The sequence below is a fragment of the Macaca nemestrina genome, chromosome 14 (assembly GCF_043159975.1).
Source record: "Macaca nemestrina isolate mMacNem1 chromosome 14, mMacNem.hap1, whole genome shotgun sequence".
In the NCBI taxonomy this organism is placed as follows: Eukaryota; Metazoa; Chordata; class Mammalia; order Primates; family Cercopithecidae; genus Macaca; species Macaca nemestrina.
Genome location: NC_092138.1, coordinates 108,132,743 through 108,141,458, shown reverse-complemented (window position 1 = coordinate 108,141,458; position 8,716 = coordinate 108,132,743). Strand labels below are relative to the sequence as shown.

The 8,716-nt window shown below is 56.0% G+C and overlaps 1 long non-coding RNA gene across 1 annotated transcript; it reads left to right on the top strand.

Annotated features, from left to right (window-relative positions):
* Window positions 1-2,581: 2,581 nt before the first annotated feature.
* LOC139358332 (uncharacterized) lies at window positions 2,582-3,824 on the top strand. Its single transcript, XR_011613105.1, has 3 exons — window positions 2,582-3,248; window positions 3,412-3,546; window positions 3,676-3,824. It is a non-coding gene; the product is annotated as an uncharacterized lncRNA (long non-coding RNA).
* The last annotated feature ends 4,892 nt before the right edge of the window (window positions 3,825-8,716 follow it).

The following is an 8,716-nucleotide window of genomic DNA, read 5'->3' as shown; positions in this document are numbered from 1 at the left end:
TTTAGCGTAATGGTGTGAGAAGGCAGAGCCTGCCCAGTCTCCGAGCCCCCCGTCCCCCACTTTAGTGATGGTGTCTGTGGATCTCATGGGGTTGCTAGAAGATACAATAAGCCCAGCGGTGGGAAATCCCCAGGGCTCCATAATGTTAGCTGTCTATTAATAGAATCATGAAGACACCTTACCCCAAGGACCCACTCCTGGGGTCCCCCGTTGCTGTGGCAATCCCTCCGCTGAGCATCCTGCCCCACCCTCACCCACCTTCCGCAGGCGTGGGCTGTGAGCCAGGTAGATACTATCATTCCCATTTAATGGATGAGGAAACTGAGGCTTAGCAATTGTTCCAAAGTCCCACAGGGGCAGAGGTCCTGGAATCCTGAGCTATCCCTGAAACAATGGGAGGGACAGGGGACAATTCTAAAAGAGTCCAGTTCAGAACTTCCAGGGTCACAGTGGGAGGCACAGGGGACAATTCTAAAAGAGTCCAGTTCAGAACTTCCAGGGTCACAGTGGGAGGCACAGGGGACAATTCTAAAAGAGTCCAGTTCAGAACTTCCAGGGTCACAGCGGGTCTAGGCAGAGGGCAGCCCAAGGTGGAGAGAATTTGAGTCCAAGGTTGGCCCAGTCAAGGGGTAAGTCCTGAGGTTCCAGGCGTCCAGGAGGTCAGTCCACTGGTAGCCAGGACTCGGTGGTTAGTGGGAGCAGGTCAGGATCTGGGGAGCACTAGGAAAAGAGGGGAAAACAATGGCTATTCCGTACTGAGCTCTTATTGCATGCAAGGTGGCCATGCTGGGAGGTTTGTTTACAAGCGGAATCTCACTGGATTCTTGCCACAGCCCGGAGAGGCATTCGCTAGGATCATGCCTGTTTTTACAGATGAGAACATGGGACTCAGAGAAGTGCAGTCACTTACCCAAGTCACACAGTGGATATCTAGGAAGCAGTAGAGTGGGTTTTGACCCCAGAGCTATGGCCTCCAGCGTTGTGTGATGCCACACCCCAGCCCAGGAAATGACTTTCCTATGGTCTTGCGCATGTCAGTTCCTAGGTCTGAAGGTCCAGGTTGACTTTGTGGGTTCAGGAGCCCTTACACTGTGGGATGTTCATCACAATAACGGCTGTCAAACATGAAACATAGTAGGCACTCAAAAATGTCTTTATTTCCATTCTCTTTTCTTTCCTTTTACCCCCATCCAATCTAAGCCAGAGTCAGTTCCAGGTTCTAACCCCAGTGGAAGGAGGCCAGGCAGGGAAACTGAGATAAGTGGCAGCTGTTGCATGGGCAGAGTCCGCCTGTCTAGATTAAGAGGTGGGCTGGGCATGGAGCCGACTGACATTTCCTCTGTCCTTCCTCCACCGCTGACCCTGTGTGGTCGGGGAGGCCTGTGTGCCTGCTGCTCTATCAGACCTCACCTCTCAAATTCATTCTTCCTCCTGCCACCTCAGTGCCTGGCCCCAGGCTGCACACTGGGGATACAGGAGAGTCAGACCCAGATCTCCACCTGGAGGAGACCACAGCCTAGGGGAGAGGCAGCCTGGGACCTGGGCAGTTCTAATCCAGGCTGGCCATGAGAGCCCAGGGAGAATCGAGATGTCTGCCTGAGCCCAGAGAGGTCCTCGTCACTGCCATCACTGCCAAGGGGCATGGTGGGTACAGGGGCAGGCTTAAATCCCAGCTCTTCCACTGAGAAGCTGTGTGACCTTGGGTATGTTCCTTTGCCTCTCTGTGCCTCATCTGCTTCAGAGGCAAAATGAGAACAGTATGAGTGCCTCCTCATGGGGATGTCAAGGGCATTCAGCAAGCTGGTCCCAGCCAAACACTGGGCTTGGTCCTGCTCCCCAAGGGCAGGTTTTCCAGGCATTTTCCAGACCCATTGTCCGGAAAAGTAACTGAAGTCTCCAGGAGTCCGGTGACTTGCCACTGCTCACCCATCTGCTGGAGTTGACACAGCCGGCTCTGAGGCACATCTCCTGGCTATAAGCTCTCTAAGGACAGGGACCTAGACAGGTCTGCCTTCTGGATCATTGAACTTCCATGCCCTGCCCAGGGGATGAAGAGGGAAGAGAAGGGGAAGGAAATTGAGATGGGTCCTGGAGGATTTCACCGGAAAGAAAAGAGGCTGAGGACACCCCAGGCAGAGGGAACAGCATGGGCAAAGGCAGGGAGGTGTGAGAAAGGCCGCTGTGTGCAGAAAACTGAAGCCTTCCAGGACTCCTGGAATGAGAGGTGGGTGACAGAATAGGAGAGGCAAATCTGAGCTAGTGGTGTGCTAGTAAATGCTTAACAACTAGCTTTCTTTATTTTTATTTTTATTTTTTTTGAGATGGAGTCTTGCTCTGTCGCCCAGGCTGGAGCGCAGTGGCCGGATCTCAGCTCACCGCAAGCTCCGCCTCCCGGGTTTACGCCATTCTCCTGCCTCAGCCTCCCGAGTAGCTGGGACTACAGGCACCCGCCACTTCGCCCGGCTAGTTTTTTTGTATTTTTTGTAGAGACGGGGTTTCACCGGGTTATCCAGGATGGTCTCGATCTCCTGACCTCGTGATCCACCCGTCTCGGCCTCCCAAAGTGCTGGGATTACAGGCTTGAGCCACCGCGCCTGGCCAACAACTAGCTTTCTTTAACACTGAAATGAGGAGAGGAGAGAGGCCCTGATGTGTAGCATTTGCCAATTCACGCAGTGTGAATACTCCCACCATGAATGATTTTAAGCTACTAACATGACATCAACCAGCTCACAAAATTCCTGAAAAGTTAACAATCAGCTTTTGTGATTCAGGGGAGCCTGAGTAGGTGGGGGCCCTCCTCCAGGGACTGCCCGGCTGGACCTCGCCTCTGCTCACACGTGAAGGCTGTTTCCTGCCAATGATGGCTCTGTGGGCCTCAACTCCCCACCTGAGCAATGGGCTAATGGTTCTTAGGAGAGGCAGAGGCAGGACCAATGAGGTGGACCCAAGTCCAAGTACAGTGACATCTTTATCTTAATTTCCCAGCCTCATCTCCACCTGGGGCAAAAGTGGGGTGATGGGCAGACAGAGGGAGTCCAGGACCCACCCAGGCCCTCCTCCCAGCCCACTGTCTCCCACTCCAGCCAAGCAGGTGGTGGCAGGGTCACCTTGGGAAGAGTTATTGGGGCCTGAGAAGAAGGGGGAAGATATTATGCACCGAAGGCTGCAGCCGAGGACACTAATCTGAACAGACAAGGAATCAATGGGAATTTCTATTTAGGGAGGAAATCAATAGGAATTTCAAGGTAGGAAAAAAGGGAATTACCTTTAATTGGAGTTCTGGTCCAGCCAGTTCTCTAGTGAGGCCAGGGCTCACCTGGTCCTCAAGGGACGGCCAGAATGGACCCTGAACCTGCCCCAGCCCTGCCTGGGGTGCCTCCCACCGGCTAAGAGACACCTTCTCTCAAGGAACCATTTAATCTCTGGCTAGGAAGCCAGGATTGAGTCAGCGAACAGAAATCTCCAGAACCAGGCAGAGCGCTCCGTCTCCTCATCCGTTAGGTGGGGACAATAGGGGCCTCATCAGTGAGAAGCAAATCCCAGGTGTGTAAGAGGCTCACAGCGAATAGTGGTGCCAGGCACTGTCCCAAGTCCTTTGCCTGTGTTAATAAGGGTTAGCAAATCTAATCCATGCTAAGCCCCACTATTACTATTACTATCTCCATTTTATAGGGAGGAAACTGAGGCACCGAGGGGTTAAACAACTCGTGCGAGGTCACATAGCTGGGAAACACAAGCCCTGGCACAGGGCTCGAACCCTGTGCTCTGCTGCCCCATGGTAGGTGTTCAGCCCTGTGAGATATGTCCCAGGTGGTCCACGTCCCATCCAAGGGAAATCAGATGGGTGGGGGTGACTGCCTGGGGCACGGGGGCCCTGCCCAGGAAAGGGCAGGATAAGTTCAAGCCACGTGGAGAGGGGCCTGAGAGCAGCTGCCCCCATTGTTGTGCCCTCAAATTCACACACAGACATCCCCCTGGATCCTGCCCCCCAGGAAAAGGACACCCTCAGAAGGAGGCCCAGGACCACCCAGATACCTACATAGACCCCACTGGAGGCCAAATGTGGCTGCTCAACAGTGCCTGGCAACCAAGCTCTGGTGTAAAGTGGGACTGGGAGGCACCCCTGCCTCAAGAACGGCAGATGCCACCCCCACTGGGAGCCATCTGGGAGCCGGAGCCTGGGCCAGGGTCACAGGAGGGAAACTCCCCTGGGCTGGGAGCTGGTGGCTTTTCTGTGGTGTCTCCCCAGATCCTCCTACACACCCTGTGCAGATGAGGGACCGTGCCCCAGAGGCAAATCTGAGAGAAGCAGAAGGAGCAGAAGGTCAGCCCCCATCCACCTTCCCCCAAAGTGGTTTTCTTATTTGTTTGTTTTTAGACAGGGCCTCACTCTGTTGCCCAGGCTGAGTGCAGTGGTGCAATCACAGCTCACTGCAGCCTCTATCTCCCAGGCTCAGGCAATCCACTCACCTCAGCCTCCCAAGCAGCTGGGACCACAGGTGTGTACCACCATACCTGGCTAATTTTTTAAAATTTTCTTATAGAGATGGGGGTCTCACTATGTTGCCCAGGTTGGTCTCAAACTCCAGACTCAAGAGATCCTCTTGCCTTGGCCTCCCAAAGTGCTGGAATTACAGGCTTGAGCCACCAGGCCGGGCCAAAATGGGATCTTTTACAGCAGCACATTGGTCTGATGACTGTTGAGACTTTGATTAAAAAGACTGAGAGGCCCCGTCTCTACTAAAAAATACAAAAAACTAGCCGGGCGTGGTGGCGGGCGCCTGTAGTCCCAGCTACTCGGGAGGCTGAGGCAGGAGAATGGTGTGAACCCGGGAGGTGGAGCTTGCAGTGAGCTGAGATCCGGCCACCGCACTCCAGCCTGGGCGACAGAGCGAGACTCCGTCTCAAAAAAAAAAAACAAAAAAAAAACAAACAAAAAAACGACTGGGAGGAAGCTAAGGGGAACCTACGGCTGACACCACAGGGAGAAGGAGTCAGAGGGAGAATCTGTCATGTGTTTGTCCCCAGCCCCAGGCCCACATTCTTCCCAGTGGGGGACACTCCTGTGCCTCTGTGAGCCCCGTTTTACAGATGAGAAAACTGAGGACAGGGGAAGGTGTTCCCCCAGGATCACACGTGACCAGGAGGAGGCAGCAGCTTGGAGCCCCGCCTGTCCTCCACCACCACACCCTCTCTGTGGATGCTGAGAGTACAGCCAGCCACGCTGCGCAGGTCTCCAGGGGTCCGCAGAAGGCAGGGGAGGGGAGGGGAGGGGAGAGGGATGAAGAGTGGGGGAAAATTAAGAGCCAGCACGTGACTGTTCAGAGCTGGATCTGGTGGTGGGAGCTGAGATGTACGGGAGGGGAGAGGGTGCAGGCCCCTAGCCGGCACCCCGCAGACCAACTTTCGACTTAGGTCTCTGACGCCCATGGAGTCCTGGATGCTGGGCAGGGAAACTGAGGCAAGTTGCCGGTTGTAAGGACAGACAAGGCAGGTGCTTGGGGCTTCCAGAGTCCCCGGTGATTCTGCCCCCAACACCACCCTCCCCACTTCTCTAGTTCCAGCCCGAGCCTGGCGGAGGGGGTGGGGGGCATGCAGGACAAATCAGCGTGAAGGCCGGGGGCCCGAAGGGCTGGAGTTCCGCTTCGGATCTCATGGCGAGGCCGGGGTGGGGGCTTGGCTCCTCTGAACATCAGTTTCCTCCTCTGTGGAAAAGGGGCATCAGGTTGTCCTAAGGATTGGAAAAAACATGAACTGTAGAGCGCTGACCCCAGTGAAGCGCTGAAGGGATGTTTGCTGATCGAGGAAACAGGTCCCTGGTCGGACAGACAGACAGACGAGTGTGGCTGAGTGGGTGAAGGAATGACTGTGCCTGGCCCTGACCAGCCAGCCTGGCAGAGAGGACCCCTGCTGGTGACTCCAATCCAAGACACACAGTCCCCAGAGTGTGTGCCCCTGCCCCACCTGTCCCAGGGGACACCTCCACACAGGCAGTGGGGCCATTGTCTAAGAATGGCCACGTGTGTCCCGGGCCTGGATCTGGACCATGGTGGGCCACTAGCCACCATCCCCACCCGTCCAAGAGGGCAACTGCCCCCTGATGTCCGTCGCCATCTTTTATGACCCAAGCAGTACACACAGCCCTGCTTCATGAAAACAAAACGAGCTGCATCAACAGCAGACAGCAGGCTTTCCAGGCCACCGGTTCTGGGGACCAATTCAAAGGAGAAAGAAGGCCTGGCCTCCAAGCCTGCCTTGTACCCTCACTCGGGGACCCTGGGACCACTCCCTCTTGGGAAGCAGAGGCCCAAAACCACAACAAACTTAGGCTGAGTGATTGAGCAGAGGCTGCCACAGCTGAGCCCAGGTTCTGTTTCTGCCCTGGGGGTCCCAGCCCATCACCATCCCACTAAGGCACTCGTACTGGGCACTCCGGGGGCATTCTCCCTCTCCAGCCTCGGGACAGCCTACCAGGTGTGGATCACAACCCCTGCCTCACAGACAGGGGAGGAAAGCGAGGCTAAGGGTAGGTAGGAAGCAGCTCATCCAAGACCCTGTAGGCCCTGGTCTGTCTGACTCTGCTCCCTGGTCACAGATGTCCTGGGGCCGGCGTCCAGCTCCCCCTGCACTCTGGGATGTAGGAAGTCAGCCTCCTTCCTCCCTCCTCCAGACTCCTCAACTGAGCCTGCCAGAGTCTCAAGCAGAGATGAGACCCATCCCCGTCCCCTCTCAGGTGACTGGGCTCAGCCAGGCTCAGCTGGAGCTGAAGGTTATTGCAAACTGCCAGGGCCCTGCTCACCTCATTAAGTCCAGGGAGCAGGGTCAGCGGCTTTTACAAGCCCCATAAAGCATTGTTCGTGGCCACTACAGCATGCAGCTGGCCCTGGCAACCAGTCCCTCCCTGGGCCCAGGACAGGAGGGCGACAAGTTCCTTCCTTAAGGAACTCATCTCCCGGATTCATAAAATCACTGGAAATGTCATGGGTGGTCTGTGCCCCAACAGATAATTACAGGGTGACACCCCTGCCCTGGAGGCTGCTGTTGGGGAGGTCGATTCTCCTGACAGAGGCCCTGCATCTTGCCCAGCCTTGCTGGGCCAGCACTATGTTAATAAATGCTTTGAGCCTATTATCTCACTGAGTCCTTGAAACAGCCCTATAAAGTAACACAGCCAGCCCCATTTTACAGATGTGGGAACAGAGGCCCAGACGGGTGGTCAAGGTGGAGACTGCAGAGCTGGGATTTGAACCCAGAGCTACCAGGGCCCGAGCCAAGCTCCAAAGAGCCCCTTCGCTGACTATGAGCACCACTTTGTGGTTTGAGCAGGGCTGTCCCGCTTTAGTGAAGAACCCCAAATGCCCCAGAGCCCCCTGCTTGGGTGCATACATAAGGCAACAATAGCAGGAATTAACAGAGCCACAATGCAAGCTTCTTGCTCGTTCCCAGGCCTGCCTGCATGATGCGGAATCTCAGCATCTCACCCCCAAGGACACCCCAGACACTTCTGGGAATCCTGGAGGGTGCCTCCAATAGGCTTGGAAGCCTGTCCACCCGGGTCTGTCCTACTGGCCCCAGTGAGGACGTCCCCGGTTGGCTGTGGTCACCAGGACAGGGCAGCTGCCCTCCCCTCTGTGCCTCTGCAACTCTGCACCTCTAAGACTGAACACTCCTTTACCCATTCAGAAGGGCCCATCCCCGCTCCCCGGCCTCCCAGGCCCCAAGACCCATGCTCGTCTGAGCATGAGTCAAGCCCCATCCCCTCAGCAGGGAGGGAGTGGTCAAGCCCCTGGATCTGGGGCCTGGCGGTTCCAGGTCTGGGTTGGGAAGTGGCTCCCTGACTCGCCAGCCATGTGAACCTCAGGGACCTTCCTTGCCTCGTCGGTGAAATGTCGGCCACTGTGAGGAAAAGGCGGGAGACCCCAGCCCCACCCTGCACACGGCCCAGTGCACAGCACCCCTCAAAGGCAGCGTTTGATGTTCTCCCGCATAATCCTCCTTGCCCACCACCTCTCTATACCAACCGCCTCCCTCCTGTTCAACTCACCCCCCTGGAAACCTAAGAAATGGGGGGTCTCCTGCCCTGATGCCAGTCTGGACACTGCTCTACAGACAACATCCTCTGAACTTTTCTTAGGGCCCCCAACTGCCACCCTACCCTGCTGGATGGGTCCTGTGCACCCCACAATATTCACACATCCCCCACCACGCTTCCCCCCAGAGCAGGCTTGGTGGGAGGGGAGGAGGAAGAGGACCCTTGGCCTGGGAGTCACCCCTGAGGTGTTGAAGTCCCCCATGGGTGTAGAGGGGCACTGGGCATGAGGGGGTGTCCCGCCCACTTCCTCAGTGCAGAAATCTTGCTGGGAGACACTAGCTGGCTGATGCTGCCATAGGTGGGGGGTGGGGCAGAGGGCAAGGACAACAGAATTTCAAAAGCTCCTTTACACTACAAAAGTGTAAGCATGCACACTCACGCACACACACTCACGCATGCACACAGACACACACACACACACACACAGAAGGGGTCCAGCATCCTCCATGGTCCGGCTTTTCTCCAGTGTAAGCAGCAATCTCAGTCACTCCCTGTTACCGGGAGAATCTGACCTTGAGTGTCCGAAAAGCTCAGATGTTACATGTGTGCCTCTGATGCCCGGGTGCTGACACACTTATGCATGAGCAAACATCTACGTACAAGACTGTGGACAAACAGGTC